Raw genomic sequence first — 24,814 nt, forward strand, 5'->3', positions numbered from 1 at the left:
ATTGTCTGCTGCTCGCCATGCCGTGGAGAACCTGGCCGCTCAGGTTTCCGACCTCTCTGGACAGTTCCAGAGTCTTCGTCTCGTGCCACCTGTTACTTCCTGGCCTGCCGAGCCTCCGGAACCTAGGGTTAATAACCCACCTTGCTACTCCGGGCAGCCCACGGAGTGCCGCTCCTTTCTCACCCAGTGTGATATTGTGTTCTCTCTCCAACCCAACACATACTCTAGCGAGAGAGCTCGGGTTGCTTACGTCATTTCACTCCTTACTGTCCGGGCTCGAGAGTGGGGCACAGCTATCTGGGAGGCAAGGGCTGATTGTTCAAACAATTACCAGAACTTTAAAGAGGAGATGATTCGGGTTTTTGACCGTTCAGTTTTTGGTAGGGAGGCTTCTAGGGCCCTGGCTTCCCTATGCCAAGGTGATCGATCCATAACGGATTACTCTATAGAGTTTCGCACTCTTGCTGCCTCTAGTGACTGGAACGAGCCGGCGCTGCTCGCTCGTTTTCTGGAGGGACTCCACGCAGTGGTCAAAGATGAGATTCTCTCTCGGGAGGTTCCTTCCAGTGTGGACTCTTTGATTGCTCTCGCCATCCGCATAGAACGACGGGTAGATCTTCGTCACCAAGCTCGTGGAAGAGAGCTCGCGTCAACGGTGTTTCCCTGCTCCGCATTGCAACCATCTCCCTCCTCTGGCTCAGAGACTGAGCCCATGCAGCTGGGAGGTATTCGCATCTCGACCAAGGAGAGGGAACGGAGGATCACCAACCGCCTGTGCCTCTATTGCGGATTTGATGGACATTTTGTCAATTCATGTCCAGTAAAGGCCAGAGCTCATCAGTAAGCGGAGGGCTACTGGTGAGCGCTACTACTCAGGTCTCTTCATCTAGATCCTGTACTACTATGTCGGTCCATCTACGCTGGACCGGTTCGGTGCTACATGCAGTGCCTTGATTGACTCTGGGGCTGAGGGTTGTTTCATGGACGAAGCATGGGCTCGGAAACATGACATTCCTTTCAGACAGTTAGACAAGCCTACGCCCATGTTTGCCTTAGATGGTAGTCATCTTCCCAGTATCAGATTTGAGACACTACCTTTAACTCTCACAGTATCTGGTAACCACAGTGAGACTATTTCTTTTTTGATTTTTCGTTCACCTTTTACACCTGTTGTTTTGGGTCATCCCTGGCTAGTATGTCATAATCCTTCTATTAATTGGTCTAGTAATTCTATCCTATCCTGGAACGTTTCTTGTCATGTGAAGTGTTTAATGTCTGCCATCCCTCCCATTTCTTCTGTCCCCACTTCTCAGGAGGAACCTGGCGATTTGACAGGAGTGCCGGAGGAATATCATGATCTGCGCACGGTCTTCAGTCGGTCCCGAGCCAACTCTCTTCCTCCTCACCGGTCGTATGATTGTAGTATTGATCTCCTTCCGGGGACCACTCCTCCTCGGGGTAGACTATACTCTCTGTCGGCTCCCGAACGTAAGGCTCTCGAGGATTATTTATCTGTGTCTCTTGACGCCGGTACCATAGTGCCTTCTTCCTCTCCGGCCGGGGCGGGGTTCTTTTTTGTTAAGAAGAAGGACGGTACTCTGCGCCCCTGCGTTGATTATCGAGGGCTGAATGACATAACGGTTAAGAATCGTTATCCGCTTCCCCTTATGTCATCAGCCTTCGAGATTCTGCAGGGAGCCAGGTGCTTTACTAAGTTGGACCTTCGTAACGCTTACCATCTCGTGCGCATCAGAGAGGGGGACGAGTGGAAAACGGCGTTTAACACTCCGTTAGGGCATTTTGAGTACCGGGTTCTGCCGTTTGGTCTCGCCAATGCGCCAGCTGTTTTTCAGGCATTAGTTAATGATGTTCTGAGAGACATGCTGAACATCTTTGTTTTTGTCTATCTTGACGATATCCTGATTTTTTCACCGTCACTAGAGATTCATGTTCAGCACGTTCGACGTGTTCTACAGCGCCTTTTAGAGAATTGTCTCAACGTGAAGCCTGAGAAGTGCTCTTTTCATGTCTCCTCCGTTACTTTTCTCGGTTCCGTTATTTCCGCTGAAGGCATTCAGATGGATTCCGCTAAGGTCCAAGCTGTCGGTGATTGGCCCGTTCCAAGGTCACGTGTCGAGTTGCAGCGCTTTTTAGGTTTCGCTAATTTCTATCGGCGTTTCATTCGTAATTTCGGTCAAGTTGCTGCCCCTCTCACAGCTCTTACTTCTGTCAAGACGTGTTTTAAGTGGTCCGGTTCCGCCCAGGGAGCTTTTGATCTTCTAAAAGAACGTTTTACGTCCGCTCCTATCCTCGTTACTCTGACGTCACTAGACAATTCATTGTCGAGGTTGACGCTTCAGAGGTAGGCGTGGGAGCCATTCTATCCCAGCGCTTCCAGTCTGACGATAAGGTTCATCCTTGCGCTTATTTTTCTCATCGCCTGTCGCCATCTGAACGCAACTATGATGTGGGTAACCGCAACTGCTCGCCATCCGCTTAGCCCTAGGCGAATGGCGACAGTGGTTGGAGGGGCGACCGTTCCTTTGTCGTTTGGACAGACCATAAGAACCTTGAGTACATCCGTTCTGCCAAACGACTTAATGCCCGTCAAGCTCGTTGGGCGTTGTTTTTCGCTCGTTTCGAGTTTGTGATTTCTTACCGTCCGGGTAGCAAAAACACCAAGCCTGATGCCTTATCCCGTCTGTTTAGTTCTTCTGTGGCTTCTACTGATCCCGAGGGGATTCTTCCTTATGGGCGTGTTGTCGGGTTGACAGTCTGGGGAATTGAAAGACAGGTTAAGCAAGCACTCACGCACACTGCGTCGCCGCGCGCTTGTCCTAGTAACCTCCTTTTCGTTCCTGTTTCCACTGCGTCTGGCTGTTCTTCAGTGGGCTCACTCTGCCAAGTTAGCTGGTCATCCCGGTGTTCGAGGCACTCTTGCGTCTATTCGCCAGCGCTTTTGGTGGCCGACTCAGGAGCGTGACACGCGCCGTTTCGTGGCTGCTTGTTCGGACTGCGCGCAGACTAAGTCGGGTAACTCTCCTCCTGCCGGTCGTCTCAGACCGCTCCCCATTCCTTCTCGACCATGGTCTCACATCGCCCTAGACTTCATTACCGGTCTGCCTTTGTCTGCGGGGAAGACTGTGATTCTTACGGTTGTCGATAGGTTCTCTAAGGCGGCACATTTCATTCCCCTCGCTAAACTTCCTTCCGCTAAGGAGACGGCACAAATCATCATCGAGAATGTGTTCAGAATTCATGGCCTCCCGTTAGACGCCGTTTCAGACAGAGGCCCGCAATTCACGTCACAGTTTTGGAGGGAGTTCTGTCGTTTGATTGGTGCGTCCATCAGTCTCTCTTCCGGGTTTCATCCCCAGTCTAACGGTCAAGCAGAGAGGGCCAATCAGACGATTGGTCGCATACTACGCAGCCTTTCTTTCAGAAACCCTGCGTCTTGGGCAGAACAGCTCCCTGGGCAGAATACGCTCACAACTCGCTTCCTTCGTCTGCTACCGGGTTATCTCCGTTTCAGAGTAGTCTGGGTTACCAGCCTCCTCTGTTCTCATCCCAGCTTGCCGAGTCCAGCGTTCCCTCCGCTCAGCGTTTGTCCAACGTTGTGAGCGCACCTGGAGGAGGGTGAGGTCTGCACTTTGCCGTTACAGGGCACAGACTGTGAGAGCCGCCAATAAACGCAGGATTAAGAGTCCAAGGTATTGTTGCGGCCAGAGAGTGTGGCTTTCCACTCGCAACCTTCCTCTTACGACAGCTTCTCGTAAGTTGACTCCGCGGTTCATTGGTCCGTTCCGTGTCTCCCAGGTCGTCAATCCTGTCGCTGTGCGACTGCTTCTTCCGCGACATCTTCGTCGCGTCCATCCTGTCTTCCATGTCTCCTGTGTCAAGCCCTTTCTTCGCACCCCGTTCGTCTTCCCTCCCCCTCCCGTCCTTGTCAGAGAGCGCACCTATTTACAAGGTACGTAGGATCATGGACATGCGTTCTCGGGGACGGGGTCACCAATACTTAGTGGATTGGGAGGGTTACGGTCCTGAGGAGAGGAGTTGGGTTCCGTCTCGGGACGTGCTGGACCGTTCACTTATTGATGATTTCCTCCGTTGCCGCCAGGATTCCTCTCGAGTGCGCCAGGAGGCGCTCGGTGAGTGGGGGGTACTGTCATGTTTTGTCTTAGATTGTCTTGTCATTTTGCTTTTCCCTCTGTTCATTTTCCCCCTGCTGGTCTTTTTAGGTTCGTTCCCCTTTTTCTCTCTCCCTTCCTCTCTCTCTTCTCTCTATCGTTCCGTTCCTGCTCCCAGCTGTTCCTATTCCCCTAATCAATCATTTAGTCTTCCCACACCTGTTCCCTATCCTTTTCCCTGATTAGAGTCCCTATTTCTCCCCTTGTTTTCCGTTTCTGCCCTGTCGGATCCTTGTCTATTGTTCACCGTGCTGTGTCTGTGTATCGCCCTGTCGTGTTGTGTTTCCCACAGATGCTGCGTGGTGAGCAGGTGTCTGAGTCTGCTACGGTCAAGTGCCTTCCCGAGGCAACCTGCAGTTCTTGATCGAGTCTCCAGTCTGTTCTCGTCATTACGAGTGGAATTATGCCTTATGATTGTAAATTTACTTTACTGGATTAAAGACTCTGTTTTCGCCAAGTCGCTTTTGGGTCCTCATTCACCTGCATAACAGTTCCAGTGGGTCAGAAATGTACATACATTAAGTTGACTGTGCCTTTAAACAGCTTGGAAAATTCTAGAAAATGACATCATGTCTTCAGAAGCTTCTGATAGGCTAATTGAAATAATTTGAGTCAATTGGAGGTTTACCTGTGGATGTATTTCAAGGCCTACCTTGAAAGTCAGTGCCTCTTTGCTTGACATCATGGGAAAATCAAAAGAAATCAGCGAAACAATTGTAGACCACAAGTCTGGTTCATCCTTGGGAGCAATTTCAAAACGCCTGAAGGTACCATGTTCATCGATACAAACAATAGCACGCAAGTATAAACACCATGGGACCACGCAGCCGTCATACCGCTCGGGAAGGAGACGCGTTCTGTCTCCTCAACACAAACGTACTTTGGTGCGAAAAGTGCAAATCAATCACAGAAAAACAGCAAAGGACCTTGTGAGGATGCGGGAGGAAACAGGTACAAAATGTTCTATATCCACAGTAAAACAAGTCCTATATCGACATAACCTGATAGGCCGCTTCAAAACCGCCACAAAAATTCCAGACTACCATTTGCAACTGCAAATGGTGACAAGGATCGTACTTTTTGGAGAAATGTCCACTGGTCTGATGACCATCGTTATGTTTGGAGGAAAAAGGGGGAGGCTTGCAATCCGAAGAACACCATCCCAACCGTGAAGCATGGGGGTGGCAGCATGCTGCAGGAGGGACTGGTGCAATTCACAAAATAGATGGCATCATGAGGGAGGAAAATTACGTGGATATATTGAAGCAACATCTCAAGACATCAGTCAGGAAGTTAATGCTTGGTCTCAAATGCGTCTTCAAAGTGGACAATAACCCCAAGCATACTTCCAAAGTTGTGGCAAAATGGCTTAAGGACAACAAAGTCAAGGTATTGGAGAGGCCATCAGAAAGTCCTCACCTTAATCCTATAGAAAATGTGTGGGCAGAACTGAAAAATCGTGTGCGAGCAAGGAGGCCTACAAACCTGAGCTACACCAGCTCTGTCAGGCGGAATGGGCCAAAATTCACCCAACTTATTGTGGGAAGCTTGTGGAAGGCTACCAGAAATGTTTGACCCAAGTTAAACAATTTAAAGGCAATGCTGCCAAATACTAATTGAGTGTATGTAAACGTCTGACCCACTGGGAGTGTGATGATAGAAATAAAAGCTGAAATTAATCATTCTCTCTACTATTATTCTGACATTTCACATTCTTAAAATAAAGTGGTGATCCTAACTGACATAAGACAGGGCATTTTTACTCCAATTAAATGTCAGGAATTGTGAAAAACTGAGTTTAACCTCTCTTGGAATTGTGAAAAACTAAGTTTAACCTCTCTTGGGTAGGGGGCAGTATTTTCACTTCCGGGTGAAAAGCGTACCCAAATTAAACTGCCTGTTTCTCAGGCCCAGAAGCTAGGATATGCATATAATTGGTATATTTGGAGAGAAAACTGTTAAAATTATGTCTGTTCATTGAGAGGAGCTGTTCATTGAGAGTGTTGGCATCGAGGGGTGAATCGAGTGGGACGGTGTCCAGGCCAAACTGGGTAATGACACCTCGGTCCAGGAAGCTCTTGTCGGTGCCCCGAATTGATGACAGCAGACAAAGGAAAAACCTGGCTGTGCCACAAAATGCTGTCTTCAAGCAGGGGTCTGGGGGAAGATGGGCAGGTGATTTGGCTCAACAGTATATCCCCCACTACTGCCGAGCCCCCTCTTTTGCGGGACGCAGGGAACAAGTGGAGACAAAGTGACCAACCTGGCCACAGTATAGGCAGCTCCTAGCGCAGTTTCGTCATTGCCTCTCCTCTCTCGAGAGACGGGCCCAGCCGAGCTGCATGGGTTCAGGATCTGGACGAGCCTGCGGATGGGATGCAGTAGGAAAAGGAGGAAAAGGCACTGAAGCAGATGTTATGGGACATGCAACCCTACCTACCCTCTACCTCTGACACACACGGAGACAGTTGTCGATGCAGATAGCGAGAGAGATGAGTTCATCAAGTCCATCAGGCTCATCCCTGGACACCAACTCATCATTGAGGGTCTCAGTGAGCGCGTTCCGGAATGCTCCCTGAAGGGCCTCCTCATTCCAACCGCTCTCAGCAGCGAGGGTGCAAAACTCACATGCCATCTCAGCAACACTATGTCGTTTAGCGGCATCCTTACCTCAGACCGGGTGGTCGAAGACTTTCTTCATCTCCTCCGTGAATCTGGAGTAGGAGAAGCAGGTGGGGGACTGTCTCTCCCACACCGTCGTGGCCCAGGAAAGCACTGCTCCATGGAGGCAGCCAATCAGAAAGGAAATCTTGGCCCATTTACTAGCATAAGAGTAGGGCTGTTGCTCAAATACTAGTGAACATTGCACGAAGTGCTCTGCAAGCTCTGAGGATGCCATCGTAATGCTCGGGAGTTGTAACAAATGGCTACCGGAGTGAAGGAGAAGGACTTGGAACTGGTTGTGAGCTCTGGGCGAAGGGTCGGCAGTGTAGGTCAGACAGGCTCTGTGAAAACTCCTTGATGTGTTCCAGAAGGGTCTACAGGGCTTGGTCATGTTGCTCGTGCTGGGCGCCTTGGCCGTCGAGGGTTTGGTGGAGAGTAGTAGAGTCTGCTGGGTTCATCTCTTTGGCCAGGTTATACTGTTACGCTGAGTGGAACAGGGGAACCCAAGAGCAGACTCATAAAAGGAGACTGGGATGAAGTAACCAAGGTATTTATTGAAACACAGCAGGAGATGGAGTCCAGGTCAGGAGAAGCTCGGGCTGGAAACCAGGTGTGGAGGCTGAGGCCTGGAGCGAGAGGGTTGATACAGGTCCGGAGGGGAATCCAAGGGAGCAGTAGAGTGGGGAATTCAGGACAGAGTAGCAGGATGACGAGATGTGGGACTGGAGACAGGGACCAGAGTCATGGCGAGCAGAACTGTACTGGTGAGGAAAACCGTGTCAGGCAAGGAAAACAGGCACAACAGGAAAACAGGATATGAATCGTAACAAACGGCTAGAAACGTAGACTGACTGAGCAAAGATTACGATCTGGCAGCGTGTAAGTGGCAGGGCTGAGTATTTGTAGACGTTTTGATTATGGAACAGGTTGTAGCTGGTGGGGATCTGCTCTGACTCCAACACACCTGTCTCCGCCCACACAATCACACACACACACGTAGAGAGAGGAGAAGGAGAGAGTACTGGGGGGGTGGCGGCAGGTCACCTGATGAGCAGTAGAGGGCTTTGCAGGAGCAGATGTGACACTTTATTCTTCCCAGAGTATAATGTCCAAAAATATGGCAGCACTCCTGACAAGTTTCCTTTAAGTGTCCGTCCCTCCTTCCCAGCTCCCAGACATAACTACTGCTGCGCACACATAACAAATCCACACACTTCAAATGTTGACAACAACCACCGCAACTAAGATAAAGCCGGATTCCACCCACATGCTCTCTCTCTCACTTTATTTTGGTCTGTCCACATATGGACAGCAGTGTTACACCTCCCTTTGCATGAGGGGGCCAAGGGCTGGTGGACATTAGATCCAGACTGACAGCTTTCCTGTCTACAAGCTGTACAAAGACTTCTGGATCAGTAGGGCTTGTGCTGGAGAGACACTGCATTGACTGTTCTGAGGAGAGCAGGCAACCTTGGGTACTATAGGTTACTGTTGAATCAGTCATTACTCTGTTCTTCCCACGCTGTGCTTTAGTAGTGGAAAAAGCTGTTGACAGAGACATTTCATGGATAACATGGATAATGGAGGAGCCACTGTTTCACAACCCAGCTTGCAGGCCAGGCTTGTGAGAGCAGGGTTCACTAAGGAGGGTGATCTGGAAGAAGAGGCAGGGTGGAAATCTGCCAGCGACTGACATGGAGGCTTCCTTCATAAAGTCAACCAGGCTGCTGTAGCAGGTAGTGGAGGGGGTCCATACTGTACTACCAGGCTCGTTCAGAGAGCTGCTGGGGAGTAGGCAGAGACTGACCTACCGCCTTTCACCATTGCCTCTGCAGGGGAACACCAAGAGTGTAGCTGGAGGCAAAAAGGCCACAGCCAGCAAAAAGGTGGCTCAGAAAGAAGGTGGTTTAGAAAGACCTTCTCTATGATCTGAGGGCATCTGGGTGGCCGGGGGGTTGGGACCAGGCTCTTCTCTGAGAGGATGTAGGCGGTCCCACTATACGCCTCCCATAGAGAAGGGTACTGCTGATCTAAAGTGGAGGATTATTCACAGGTTCAACACTACTAACAGATACGTGTCACTCCTTGATCCATCATTGGGTGTCTGTTCTGTGGGGAGGAGTTGACAGTGAAGCATCTGTTTTTTTTCATGTTCCAGGCTGGTAGGGTTGTTTTCTGTCCTGAGTGGATGGTGTTCATGCCTTTGGTTGGGACCGACTCTGATTGCTTATATTTGTCCTATTTCAGACATGCACAAGTGTGTAATTTATACACAGGCGTGACTTGAAATGTGTTTTTTGCATGCCTCACTCTGCATGAGACAATCGGAGAGTGAGGTCACAGCCAGGGTCAGCCATTATGAACGGAGCCCTTGGACAATAAGGGTTAACTGCCTTGCTCAAGGGCACATCTACAGACACTTTGTCAGCTCGGAGATTCAAACCAACAACCTTTTGGTTACTGGCCCAATGCCCTAAACGCTAGGTTACCTTCCACCGGAACCGTCTGAGGGACTTTGTAGGGGTGTGGACATCAGGGGGGTTCTATGTAGAGTGGACAAGGAGGGCGGGCTTGGTTCTAACTTTCTAGTCTGTTAAAATGAATTGAAGTTTGTACTTTTAATGATGTAACTATTAGGCCAATAAAGGTACTGTATTTTTTTATGGGAGTACTATGGAAATAATGATGTTTAAGGTGTCACAGAGATCATCTATTTGCGTCACAATCATACTTATCATTATTAACAACAGAACAGGTCATGTCCTTATTAGAAGGATTATAAACAAGTCATTAGTCATAGTGTCATATTTATGAATTCCAGCCGTATTCATTGTTTATAACATTGTGTGTGTATGTGTGGACCTATAAGAGTCGCTTTAACACACACCACACACATAGGAGGATGATCATACAGTGGGGCAGCAAATAATCCTCTCTCTCTCTCTCTCTCTCTCTCTCTCTCTCTCTCTCTCTCTCTCTCTCTCTCTCTATTCATTTCAATGGGCTTTATTGGCATGGGAAACATTGTTTACATTGCCAAAACAAGTGAAATACATAATAAACAAAAGTGAAATAAACATTGAAAACAGAACAGTAAACATTACAATCACAAAAGTTCCAAAGGAATAGAGACATTTCAAAATACATATTATGGCTGTGTACAGTGTTGTAACGATGTCTCTTTCTCTCTATATCTCTCTTTCTAACACACACACACACACATAGAACCATACAGAGAACCACACACACACACACACACACACACACACACACACACACACACACACACACACACACACACACACACACACACACACACACACACACACACACACACACACACACACACACACACACACACACACACACACACACACACATAGAACCATACAGAGAACCACACACAGAACTACACACACACTCACACACGTACACACACAGACACACTGGCTAACTCGTCTGTGCCCTGTAGAACGGCAGCTGAAGGGGATTTCATGTTATATTTAGCTCCGATAAACATTGATGACGACTTAATAGCTTTATGATGATTTAGCACCAGGCTGTTGAGGGAGAAACGGGGAGAAAATGGACACAGTAAACTGTGACTAAAGATGAGGAAATAAAGCACCTGCCTTTTGGCTCTCTTCCCTTGACAACTGCAGAATGTGTGTGTGTGTGTGCGCGCTTGTGTGATTCTGCAACTGTGTGTTGGACATGCAGACAGTTTCATGCTCAATAAATAGCTAATAGATTTCAAAGCCTCTTCAGCTCAGTGAAATGAGCCCATGAAGACTGTAATGCAGAAAAACAATAGAGAAGCATTATTCTATCAACTTAAGGTAGGGTGTGACCTGAACTCTTGTACCTCCTTGTGGAGAGAGATTCTACAGATGGTGCAGGTGCGACATATGCCTGACAACCCCCAAGGCGGTACAGAACCCCCCCCCCACACACACACAGACACACACACACACAAACACATATATATATTTGTAAGCATACACACACACATAAACACACACACCCTCTGGCCTTGGAGGGGTTCCTGTTTCCTTCTCTCCTCTTCTCTAACACCTTTTAATATGTGACATCTTCCAAACCTAACAAAGAGAAGAAATAACCATTATTCCTCCAGAGTGCTCCTATTCAGAAAACAGACTGGAGACAGCGAAGAGAGACAGTAAGAGAAGAAGAGAGACAGAAGAGAGCCAGAGCCACAGACAGGCAGTGAAGGCCCATCAGCTAGCGAAGAGAGGAGAGGTACACTATATATACAAAAATATGTGGACCCCCCTTGATTCAGCTATTTCAGCCACACCCATTCCTGACCTAAACCCCATCGAACACCTTTGGGATGAATTGAAATGCAGACTGCGAGCCAGGCCTAATCGCCCAACATCAGTGCCCGACCTCACTAATGCTCTTGTGGCTGAATGGAAGCAAGTTCCCATTGCAATTTTCCAACATCTAGTAGAAAGCCTATCTGGAAGAGTGGAGGTTGTTATAGCAGCAACGAGGCGACCAACACCATATTAATGTCCATCATTTTGGAATGAGATATTCGACTAGCAAGTGTCCGCATACTCTTGGTCATGTATTGTAAGTAGAGTAGAGGAGAAGAAAAAAGAACAGAAGAGTAGAGAAGAGTAGAGAGGAGATGAGAAAAGAAGAGAAGAGAAGAGAGAAGAGGGGGGAGAATAGTAAATGAACTAGAATATTGTATTATGTTTGGTGTTAGTGAGGGGTATGAGCCTTGTGTGGGGAGGCAGTGGTGGAGAGAAGGATGGGATATGGAGGAGAGAAACATTAATTTTAAAGAAGGAATCTGCACAGAGGGATGGATTTGGGCTCCTCACATGAGAGAGGAGACGAGGACTTCTGACTTCTGTTCTGTTATGTCTGAGGAGAAAGAAAGAAAGAAAGAGAAAGGCTAGGATTTCTGTGGCTTAGTAATAACCACTTAACTCACGGGCAAAAAAAACAAAACAACCAGGACCATCTTCCCCATCCCTCATTCCACCTTCCTCAGTACTACCCAGTATTATTATATTCTCTTCTTCTCTTTTGGTAACAGGGAGGCTGTGTTGCTGTTAAGAAGCAGACAGAGTTGTATTGTTTTGATTCATCCAGGTTGCATACCAAATGGCACCCTATTCCCTATATCAAAAGCACTCTGGTCAAAAGTAGTGCACTAAAAAGGGTATAGGGTGCCATTTGGGATGCAGTTCCTACTGTACACTCAGCATCAGCCCAGTGCTATTTCTGTCTCTGCTATCCCATCCCAACAGGGCTGAGGATCTGCTACAGTAATGTCTCCTTTTGTTTGGTCCATCTCTCTTTTCTCACAATTGAATTGTCTTGTAATCTGTCAAAATAGGATGTTGTTTGTTTTACGTTTATCACCTGTTACATAATAGGGTTTGAATTTCATTATTGTGACTGCTAACTGGAAATTGAATTTTCTTCACAGGGGGGGTGGGGGGTGATAAAATGCAGTGTCATTGTGTGTTGCTGGGGGGGAGGATTGTTTGTGAACAGTAAGGAAGGGATTTACAGCAGAATATTTAGTTTTAGTTTTAGTTGTATTACTTATCCTTTAAGGCGCAATTACTAATACTGAGATAATGGGATAATTACTGTAGTTTGTTGCCCAAAGGCTATGAATGGCCATGGACATGTTAATTCATTCAGTAATTCAAAAAACATAGTCTACTCCTTGTATTACTGTACCTTCTCTCATGACTTAAATACCATTTAAGTAAAAGCCCAAATACATATCAGATGTGAACATGGCAAGTTCATGAGTAAAGACAATAAAAAAAATCTTAGCCCTGTGGGACAGACTGTGGCATGGATGCCATGGCTGCCTGGTTGCCTGGCTGTTCAGTAAATGGATGCTGTAGTTACACTGAAGCCTGTGGCGTGCTCCTAATGGGCCTGTTGGTCATATTTCACTGTGGTTTGGATGTCATCGACCCCCTGATTATAAAGCAGAGAGGGATCAATACGGAGCAGGGATACACAGATAAGGTGGCAAATCTCTCAGCAAGCCTGCATGCTTTCTCCCTTCTCTCTCTCTCTATCTGATGCTCTCTCTCTCTCTCTCTCTCTCTCTCTCTCTCTCTCTCTCTCTCTCTCTCTCTCTCTCTCTCTCTCTCCCTGTGATGCTCTCTCTCTCTCCCTCTGATGTTCTCTCTCTCTCTATCTGATGCTCTCTCTCTCTCTCTCTCTCCCTCTGATGCTCTCTCTCTCTCCCTCTGATGGTCTCTCTCTCCCTCTCTCCCTCTCTCTCTCTCTCTCTCTCTCTCTCTCTCTCTCCTTATTTTTCTCTCTCTCCTTTGTCTTGTCACTTATGCAAGAAGATGAGGAGTCCTATAATTGACTTTGATCTGTCCCCTCATCGGAATCAATGCCACTCGTTCCTTTCATTACATTCAATTTTTTCTCCCTGCTCTCTTTTTTCCCGACCCACTGAATCGTTCAGTACCAGTGAATGAAAAGGAAATTAATTAGATGTCATTTTCTTCTTGCGTTCATAGGTATTTTTTGTAACCTCTGGAGCATGGCTGACATGCCACATTGTCACAGGGATGAGTTGACCTTTAGCTAGCCCACGTAACGGCGTTCGTCTGTCGAAAGAGAGTCGGGCCAAAATGCGGCGTGGTGGTTACTCGTGTTCTTTAATTCAAATAATGACGATACATGAAATAACTTAAATTACAAAACAACAAACGGAACGTGAAAACCTATACAGCCTATCTAGTGAAAACAAACACAGAGACAGGAACAATCACCCACGAAAACACTCACAGAATATGGCTGCCTAAATATGGTTCCCAATCAGAGACAACGATAAATCACCTGACTCTGATTGAGAACCGCCTCAGGCAGCCATAGACTAATTAGACACCCCACAAAACCCCAAGACAAAAAACACACCACAATAACCCATGTCACACCCTGGCCTGACCAAATAAATAAAGAAAACACAAAATACTAAGACCAAGGCGTGACAGCCCATGTATATAGCCAAGTTATTGTTACTCATTGTGCATTTATTATTACTTGTATTATTCATTGTTTTACTTCTCGTTGTTCTCTTGTTGGTAAGTGAGCATTTCACTGAAAGTCTTCACCTGTTGTTTACAAAGCATGCGACGAATAACATTTTATTTGAAATTGCTGAGAGAGAGAGACAATCGAGAGAGAGGAAGGCTGCTCTGCTCTGGTCTACTTCACCTGCAGTCAGCGTGACGCAGAGTGGGCCTGCAGAGGCACCCGCAACCCACTGCCCAGGCCTCAGGCCTACTCTATGGTTAATTTTAATGGACTACTTCCACAGGGTAAGATGAGAGAAGAGGGACCAGGCCTAGCTGCTAAATTAACAGATCCCAGAACATCCAGGGCTCAGGGTTCACTGTAGTTCCTTTCTAACTCTATAATACATCTTCCTATACTACATCCTCCTATAATACATCCTTCTATAATACATCCTCCTATAATACATCCACCTCTAATACGTCCTCATATAATACATCCACATATAATACATCCTCCTATAATACATCCTCCTATAATACATCCTCCTATAATACATCCTCCTATAATACATCCACCTATAATACATCTGTAACGGCGTTCTTCGTTTGTCGAAAGAGAGTCGGACCGAAATGCAGCATGGTTGTTACTCATGATCTTTAATGAAGGATCGCGATACATGAACATAACTTATACAAATACAAAAACAACAAAACGGAACGTGAAACCTAATTACAGCCTATCTGGTGAAACTACACGGAGACAGGAACAATCACCCACGAAATACAAAGTGAAACCCAGGCTACCTAAATACGGTTCCCAATCAGAGACAACGAGAATCACCTGACTCTGATTGAGAACTGCCTCAGGCAGCCAAGCCCATACAACACCCCTACTCAGCCGCAATCCCAATAACCACAAAACCCCAATACGAAATACAACAAAACAAACCCATGTCACACCCTGGCCTGACCAAACAATCAACGAAAACACAAAACACTAAGACCAAGGCGTGACAACATCCTCCTATAATACATCCTCCTATAATACATCCTCCTATAATACATCCTCCTATAATACATCCTCCTATAATACATCCTCCTATAATACATCCTCATATAATACATCCTCATATAATACATCCTCCTATAATACATCCTCCTATAATACATCCTCCTATAAAACATACTCCTATAATACATCCTCCTATAAAACATCCTCATATAATACATCCTCCTATAAAACATCCTCATATAATACATACTCCTTCATTTGCTGTTCACTCCTATAGAAAAGAGAGAAAAACACTGAGCCTAAAACCCTTCCTGGAAATGTCCCTACAACATTCACACCTTTATTTTCAAAGCTTCAGCTTTTAAAGCTTCTAATACTTAAGTTTGAGTAATTGAAATGGTGAATTGTCATTTATGATCACACTCAATTACATTGAATTGATATGTAAAACATTTGGTCTATTACATTGTAATAACATTTAAAGAAACCACGCATCTCCATAATATACAATGAATCCCTCCACACAAATATGTGCTTTTCTATTTCCAGAATCACCCAATGGTGTAAAATCTCCTTCACTCTTTCCTGAGGGAAAGCTAGAGAGTGAATCACTTTGAATTGAATTGGATTCATAAAATTGTGATTAAAAAAAAGGCTCTACTTATCATGTGCGTTTTTTAAGAGTAAATGGGTTGAGTGGGGGTTGGAGAAAGGTAAAACCATACTTACTCTCCACATTCAGAATGTCAACAGACCATACAATTATCTCTGTTGGTCTCTTGGGCACGTGGCAGCTAGTGATGCCGTTTGCCTGCTGTAAAGCGTATACAGAGAGCTATAAATATTTCATAAGTCCTAAAATGGGAATGGCATTCTGTCTGCTTTATTAGCATTTTAATCCGTCTGTAGACTCGCCGCATGCTTTTCCTTTCCCTGCCTGATGGGCCCGCTCCCTCTAAAGACTTCACCGCCATTATTCCCCACCTTTCTAAACCTCTACACTCTCCATCTTAGGGATGCCATAGAGGAGAAATACTGAGAAAGGGGGTTGCTTACACACAATGGTTGTATGATAAATAGTTGAGGAACACTGGGCTAAGTGTACTGTGTTTTCTCTGTGTGTTCCCATAAATCGCCCCGAATTCCCCCCAAAAAACATTCAAAACAGGTCAGGTTTAATCGTGTTGTGTTTTCACATTGATTAGCATCAGCTTGCCTCGTGACAGCGCTCTCTGTTCTGCCATTAATCTACAGCGGTAAACATGTTTGCCTGATTCGTCATTACCAAACAAATTGTGTGGATTAAGAACCACTCACCTTGTAACAGAGTGTTTAGATGTTCTTCCTCTGAAGTAATGGCTTACTTCAAAGGGTGAGGCTGTTGTCAAGTTTGTAAAGCTCTTTTCCCCTCCTTTTCAATATCCACACAGAAGATGAAAGCCACTCTATGAATTCAAATTTAATTTGTTCAGTCATCCATAAAACGTTTTCTCTCTATATATCCTTCCCTCCCCCCCTCTCTCCTTCTCCCTCCCTCCCTCCCCCCCTCTCTCCTTCTCCCTCCCTCCATCCCTCTCTCTCTCCTGTCTCCCTCCCTCCATCCCTCTCTCTCTCCTTCTGTCTCCCTCCAACTCTCTCTCTGTCTCTCTCTCTTCCTATCTCGCTGCTCGCCTCTCCCTCTCACCTTCTCTCTCTCTCTTTCCCGGGTGAAGCTGGAAAGCAGTGTAGCAAATTGGAAGTGCAGCATTGAATGACAATGAGAATCACTGAAGAAAAAAAATACATATTGGGGGCAAAGAGAATTTAAGCAATCAAATCAAAAGTTATTACGTTTGGATTGAGGCACACTGCTATCTCCTGTCACTGTCTCCATCTGGTAGTCCTCCAAGTCAAATCAAATCAATTAGAATCAATCAAATCAAAGTTTATTTGTCATGTGCGCCGAATACAACAGGTGTAGACCTTACAGTGAAATGCTTACTTACAGACAAAAAAGGTATTTGGTGAACAATAGGTAAGTAAAGAAATAAAACAACAGTAAAAAGACAGGCTATATACAGTAGCGAGGTTATAAAATAAGTTAGGCTACATACAGACACCGGTTAGTCAGGCTGATTAAGATAGTATGTACATGTAGATATGGTTAAAGTGACTATGCATATAAGATGAACAGAGAGTAGCAGTAGCGTAAAAGAGGGGTTGGTGGGTGTGGGTGGCGGGACACAATGCACCAGGTGCGGGAGCACTGGTTGATCGGCCCAATTTGGGTAGTATGTACATGGATGTGTAGTTAAAGTGACTATGCATATATGTTGAACAGAGAGTAGCAGCAGCTTAAAAAGAGGGGTTGGGGGGGCACACAATGCAAATAGTCCGAGAATCCTTTTTGTCCTAGACTTGGTACGTACAGTCACTGTGGGGACGACGTCCTCGATACATTTATTGATAAAGCCAGTGAAAAACATGTTCCAGTCTGTGATAGCAAAACAGTCTTGTAGTTTAGCATCTGCTTCATCTGACCACTATTTTATAGACAGAGTCACTGGTTCTTCCTGCTTTCATTTTTGCTTGTAAGCAGGAATCAGGAGGATAGAGTTGTGGTCGGATTTACCAAATGGAGGGCGAGGGAGAGCTTTGTACGGGTCTCTGTGTGTGGAGTACAGGTGATCTAGATTTTTTTTCCCTCTGGTTGCACATTTAACATGATGATAGAAATTTGGTAGAACTGATTTCAGTTTCCCTGCATTAAAGTTTCCGGCCACTAGGAGTGTCGCCTCTGGGTGAGTGGTTTCCTGTCTGCTTATTTCCTTATTCAGCTGACTGAGTGTGGTCTTAGTGCCAGCATCTGTCTGTGGTGGTAAATAAACAGCCACGAAAAGTATAGCTGAAAACCCTCTAGGCAAGTAGTGTGGCCTGCAATTTATCACAATATACTCTACTTCAGGCGAGCAAAATCTAGAGACTTTCTTAGATTTTGTGCATCAGCTGTTGTTTACAAATATGCACAGACCGCCCCCCCCTCGTCTTACTGAAGTGTGCTGTTCTATCTTGCCGGGGCAGCGTATATCCCGCTAGCTGAATACCCATGTCGTCATTCAGCCACGATTCCGTGAAACATAGGATATTACCGTTTTTGATGCCCTGTTTGTAGGATTTTCGTGATCGTACCTCGTCTAATTTATTGTCCAATGATTGTTGGCGAGTAGTATTGACGGTAATGGCAGCTTTCCAACTCGCCTTCTCCGGGTCCTGACAAGGCATTTTGCTCTTTGTCCTCTGTACCTGCGTCGCTTCCTCTTTCAAATAACGGGGATGTCGGCGCTGTGGGGTGTTTGGAGAATGTCTTGTGCGTCCTCGTTGTAGAAAACATCTTTGTGTAATCCGAGGTGAGTGATCGCTGTCCTGATATCCAGAAGCTCTTTTTGCAGAAACATTATGTACAAAATAAGTTACAAATAATGCGGAAAACCTCACATAATAGCACAATTGGTTGGGCGCCCGTAAAACTGCTGCCAAGTTAAGCCTCAGAGAGAGAGAGAGAGAGAGAGAGAGAGAGAGAGAGAGGGTGGAGGTGAGAGGAGAGAGAGAGAGAATGTGTGTGTGTGTGTGTGTGTGTGTGTGTGTGTGTGTGTGTGTGTGTGTGTGTGTGTGTGTGTGTGTGTGTGTGTGTGTGTGTGTGTGTGTGTGTGTGTGTGTGTGTGTGTGTGTGTGTGTGTGTGTGTGTGTGTCAAATCAAATCAAATAAAATGTTATTTGTCACATACACATGGTTAGCAGATGTTAATGCGAGTGTAGAGAAATGCTTGTACTTCTTGTTCCGACAATGCAGTAATAACCAACAAGTAATCTAGCTAACAATTCCAAAACTACTACCTTATAGACACAAGTGTAAGGGGATAAGAATATGGTACATAAAGATATATGAGTGAGTGATGGTACAGAGCGGCATAGGCAAGATACAGTAGATGGTATTGAGTGCAGTATATACAGTGCCTTGCGAAAGTATTCGGCCCCCTTGAACTTTGCGACCTTTTGCCACATTTCAGGCTTCAAACATAAAGATATAAAACTGTATTTTTTTGTGAAGAATCAACAACAAGTGGGACACAATCATGAAGTGGAACGACATTTATTGGATATTTCAAACTTTTTTAACGAATCAAAAACTGAAAAATTGGGCGTGCAAAATTATATATGATGATATAGAGTAGGGTATGAATAATGTAGGGTAATGTAGGGTATGTAAACATTATAATAAGTAGCATTGTTTGAAGTGGCTAGTGATATATTTTACATTTCCCATCAATTCCCATTATTAAAGTGGCTGGACTTGAGTCAGTGTGTTGGCAGCAGCCACTCAATGTTAGTGGTGGCTGTTTATCAGTCTGATGGCCTTGAAATAGAAGCTGTTTTTCAGTCTTCTCGGTCCCAGCTTTGATGCACCTGTACTGACCTCGCCTTCTGGATGATAGTGGGGTGAACAGGCAGTGGCTCGGGTGGTTGTTGTCCTTGATGATCTTTATGGCCTTCCTGTGACATCGGGTGGTTTAGGTGTCCTGGAGGGCAGGTAGTTTGCCCCCGGTGATGCGTTGTGCAGACCTCACTACCCTCTGGAGAGCCTTACGGTTGTGGGCGGAGCAGTTGCCGTACCAGGCAGTGATACAGCCCGACAGGATGCTCTCGATTGTGCATCTGTAGAAGTTTGTGTGCTTTTGGTGACAAGCCGAATTTCTTCAGCCTCCTGAGGTTGAAGAGGCGCTGCTGCGCATTCTTCACAATGCTGTCTGTGTGGGTGGACCAATTCTGTGTGTTTGTGTGTGTGTGTGTGTGTGTGTGTGTGTGTGTGTGTGTGTGTGTGTGTGTGTGTGTGTGTGTGTGTGTGTGTGTGTGTGTGTGTGTGTGTGTGTGTGTGTGTGTGTGTGTGTGTGTGTGTGTGTGTGTGTGTGTGTGTGTGTGTCAGATTGAGAAATAAAGAGAGAGTGATTCTCAGAAGGAAAGAGAGGGAGAGATTTGGGGCTCTTGTACTAGCTGATGGAAGTTAGTGGCCTCAGGCTACTAACTCATGTAAGTTAGGGGCCTCAGGCTACTAGCTGATGTAAGTTTGGGGCCTCAGGCTACTAGCTGATGTAAGTTAGTGGCCTCAGGATACTAGCCGATGTAAGTTATGGGCCTCAGGCTACTAGCTGATGTAAGTTAAGGGCCTCAGACTATTTGGACAAATATAAAACTGTCTTTTCCCCTAGAGTCTGGCTAAGACTCAGGATAGAAATTATACTACAGTACTCACACAGTGGCTGGGCTGTAGATGGGTCCACATTGGTTTACTCTGGCTGGTGGAGTTTTAACATACAGTGACGGAAATGTTTTTTTTATTATCCCCTGCTGATTTTGTACGTTTGCCCACTGACAAAGAAATTATCTGTCTATAATTTTAATGGTAGGTTTATTTGAACAGTGAGAGACAGAATAACATTTTAAAAATCCAGAAAAACACATGTCAAAAATGTTATGAATTGATTTGCATTTTAATGAGGGAAATAAGTATTTGAACCCTCTGCTAAACATGACTTCGTACTTGGTGGCAAAACCCTTGTTGGCTAGGCCACTCCAGGACCTTAATGAGCTTCTTCTTGAGCCACTCCTTTGTTGCCTTGGCTGTGTGTTTTGGGTCATTGTCATGCTGGAATACCCATCCACGACCCATTTTCAACGCCCTAGCTGAGGGAAGGAGGTTCTCATCCAAGATTTGATGGTACATGGTCCCGTCCATCGTCCCTTTGATGCGGTGAAGTTGTCCTGTCCCCTTAGCAGAAAAACAGCCCAAAGCATAATGTTTCCACCTCCATGTTTGACGGTGGGGATGGTGTTCTTGGGGTCATAGGCAGCATTCTTCCTCCTCCAAACACGGCGAGTTGAGTTGATGCCAAAGAACTCAATTTTGGTCTCATCTGACCACAACACTTTCACCCACTTGTCCTCTGAATCATTCAGATGTTCATTTGCAAACTTCAGACGGGCATGTATATGTGCTTTCTTGAGCAGGGGGACCTTACGGGCGCTGCAGGATTTCAGTCCTTCACGGCATAGTGTGTTACCAATTGTTTTCTTGGTGACTACGGTCCCAGCTGCCTTGAGATCATTGATATGATCCTCCCATGTAGTTCTGAGCTGATTCCTCACCGTTCTCATGATCATAGCAACTCGACGAGGTGAGATCTTGCATGGAGCCCCAGGCCAAGGGAGATTGACAGTTATTTTGTGTTTATTCCATTTGCGAATAATCGCAGCAACTGTTGTCACCTTCTCACCAAGCTGCTTGACGATGGCCCATTCCAGCCTTGTGTAGGTCTACAATCTTCTCCCTGACATCCTTGGAGAGCTCTTTGGTAATGGCCATGGTGGAGAGTTTGGAATCTGATTGATTGCTTCTGTGGACAGGTGTCTTTTTTATACAGGTAACAACTGAGATTAGGAGCACTCCCTTTAAATTTTTGGGTGTAGAGGGCAGTATTTTTGTTTTTGGCTAAAAAACGTACCCATTTGAAACTGCCTATTTCTCAGCCCCAGAAACTAGAATATGCATGTAATTGTCGGATTAGGATAGAAAACACTCGGAAGTTTCCAAAACTGTAAAAATATTGTCTGTGAGTATAACATAACTGATATTGCAGGCGAAAGCCTGAGGAAAATCCAATTAGGAAGTGCCTCTTATTTTGAAACCTCTCTGTTCCTATGCATGCCAATCCTCCATTTAAAGGGATATCAACCATATTCCTTTTTCTATGGCTTCCCTGAGGTGTCAACAGTCTTCAGACATAGTTTCAGGCCTTTATTTTGAAAAATGAGCGTGAAAGATCACATTGTGTCAGTGGATAGGTGGGAGCTCTCAGAGTGAGTTTTGCGCTAAAGAGTAAAAGCGGCCATTGGTTCTCCCGGTACTATTGAAAAAGCTACACACTCGATTGATATATTATCGAATATATATTTTAAAAACAACCTGAGTATTGATTATAAAAAACTTTGACATGTTTCTATGGATATTATTTGGAATATACGTCTGCATTGTCGTGACCGCTCTTTCCTGTGGATTTCAAAAACATAATGCGACAAACAAACTTCAGTATTTTGGGTATAAAAATAATCTTCATGGAACACAAGGAACATTTGTTGTGTAACTGGGAGTCTCGTGAGTGAAAACATCCGAAGATCATCAAAGGTAAACAATTTATTTGATTGCTTTTCTGATTTTCGTGACTTAGCTACTTAATGCTTAGTGTACATAATGTTATGCTATGCTATCGATAAACTTACACAAACGCTTGGATTGCTTTTGCTGTAGAGTTTTAATCTGAGACGACAGGTGGATTAACAAAAGGCTAAACTGTGGTTTCCTATATTGCACTTGTGATTTCATGAATATTCTTTTGTAATATTATTTGACTGTGACGCTATGCTATTCAGCGGTTGCTGATTACAATTATCCCGCTACCGGGATGGGTAGCGTCAACAAGTTAAGAGTGTGCTCCTAATCTCAACTCATTACCTGTATAAAAGACACCTGGGAGCCAGAAATCGTTCTGATTGAGAGGGGGTCAAATACTTATTTCCCTCATTAAAATGCAAATCAATTTATAAAATTTTTCTGGATTTTTGTTGTTGTTAGTCTGTCGCTCACTGTTCAAATAAACCTACCATTAAAATTATAGACTGATCATTTCTTTGTCAGTGGGCAAACGTACAAAATCAGCAGGGGATCAATTACTTTTTTCCCTCACTGTAGATAGATCATGGTGCCAAACAAAGCTTTGTCAAACAATGGCCTTGCTTCTCTCAACGACGAACAGTATAATTTAATCCTCCCCCTCAATCAACTTCATCATAGCATTGTGAGTCTGAATATTGTGAGTCTGAATCCACGGGAGAGAACAGAACAGAACATGTTTTTGCTGCGGTTTGCACAAATAATAAACAATGAGCTACTAATTAACCTTCAGTGCTGTAAGTGATATTCAGGCCTATGTCTGTGTTGCCTTACACAATTAGCATTGTCCAACCGACCATGACTAATACTACCAGCAGCATATGATAATGGTTGGTTGTAATAATGGGATTATTTGCTGCCACACTATATGTGCATCATGGACGGCTAACGGCTAAATAATGTGTGTGTGTCTGTGTGTGTTAAAGTTACTCTTAAAGATCCACACACACACACACACACACACACACACACACACACACACACACACACACACACACACACACACACACACACACACACACACACACACACACACACACACACACACACACACACAGACGCTATAAACAATGAATACAGCAGAAATTCATAAATAACATGGCATGACTAACAACTTGTTTATAACCCTTCTCATAGAGACATGTTCCACGAATGGTGTGAGGGGTAGGAATGGCAGATTTCTCCATCCCTTTCTCTGGACATTGTTTTTGGCAGTTCAATGGGGAGAAATGTCTCAGTCCATGTAGCAATAAGGTTGTGCTATCAAGGAGCATGAGTACAAAACATCAATAAGCTGCTCCCAAACATTTTAAATCTGCTTCAGAAAATTCCTTCTATCATAGTTCATGTGGGATTCAATGGCATTATGATAGGCAGCTTAGAACACTTAAAGATGGATTTTAAAGAACTTATTGGGTCTCTGCTTGGCACCAACAAACACACCATAATATCTGGCCCTGTGCCATCCCTAAGTCGTGGCATTTAATGTTTCAGCAGACTTTTATACCTCCATAACTGGCTAAGTGACTATTTGAGCTATATGGGTGTAACATTTATTGACAATTTTGATACCTTCTGGAAACAAAGCTTATTTTATAAATAGGATGGGATCCACCCAAATCATTTGGGTTCTAGGGTCCTTTCACAGCATTATAAAGCTGAGATGAGACAATGACTTGTCAATGGCCCAAGCCCAGCTCAGTTAATCCCTACCATTGTCATGTTGAGTTGTCATAATTTTTCAGCAAATGCACATTATCCCAGGGGTGTTGGAAGACACACTAAGGAGGTGTGCCCTAGTAGGAAGTCCACTGTGTGCAGCTCACCCTGCACTAACATAAATAACATGAGCATGTCTACTTCTGCTAACCTTCCCAGTAAAGCAATGAAAACAATCAAACATCCCAGAAAAGTGCTAAAAATAGCTCACATTAGCATATATAGCTTAAGAAACAAGGTTCATTAAATCAATAATTTTGCTAGTAACAGATGACATTCATATTCTAACCATCTCTGAAACTCACTTAGATAATACCTTTTATGATACAGTGGTAGCAATACATGGTTAAAACATCTACAGAAAGGACAGAAATGCCAATGGTGGAGGTGTTGCCATTTATATTCAGAACCACATTCCTGTAAAGCTTAGAGAGGATATCATGTTAAATACTGTTTAACCTTTCCGCCAGCGGAACCCCTCGACAACATTCCGCTGAAAAGGCAGCATGCGAAATTCAAAAATATTTTTTTGAAATATGTAACTTTCACACATTAACAAGTCCAATACAGCAAATGAACGATAAACATCTTGATAATCTACCCATCGTGTCCGATTTCAAAAATGTTTTACAGCAAAAGCACAACATATGATTATGTTAGGTCATAGCCAAGTAAAAAAAACACAGCCATTTTCCAGCCAAAGAGGAGTCACAAAAAGCAGAAATATAGATAAAATTCATCACAAAACCTTTGATGATCTTCATCAGATGACACTCATATAGGACATCATGTTACACAATACATGTATGTTTTGTTCGATAATGTGCATATTTATAAAATCTCAGTTTACATTGACGTGTTACGTGCAGAAATGTTTTGATTCCAAAACAACTGGTGATTTTGCAGAAATACTCATAATAAACATTGA

The 24,814-nt window shown here is 44.8% G+C and overlaps 1 protein-coding gene across 1 annotated transcript in view; it reads left to right on the forward strand.

Moving 5' to 3' along the window:
• The window catches only part of LOC124047707 (laminin subunit gamma-3-like), a 187,714-nt gene that overhangs the window by 13,167 nt on the left and 149,733 nt on the right, over positions 1 to 24,814 (forward strand).

The sequence above is a fragment of the Oncorhynchus gorbuscha genome, linkage group LG11, assembly GCF_021184085.1.
Source record: "Oncorhynchus gorbuscha isolate QuinsamMale2020 ecotype Even-year linkage group LG11, OgorEven_v1.0, whole genome shotgun sequence".
NCBI lineage: Eukaryota > Metazoa > Chordata > Actinopteri > Salmoniformes > Salmonidae > Oncorhynchus > Oncorhynchus gorbuscha.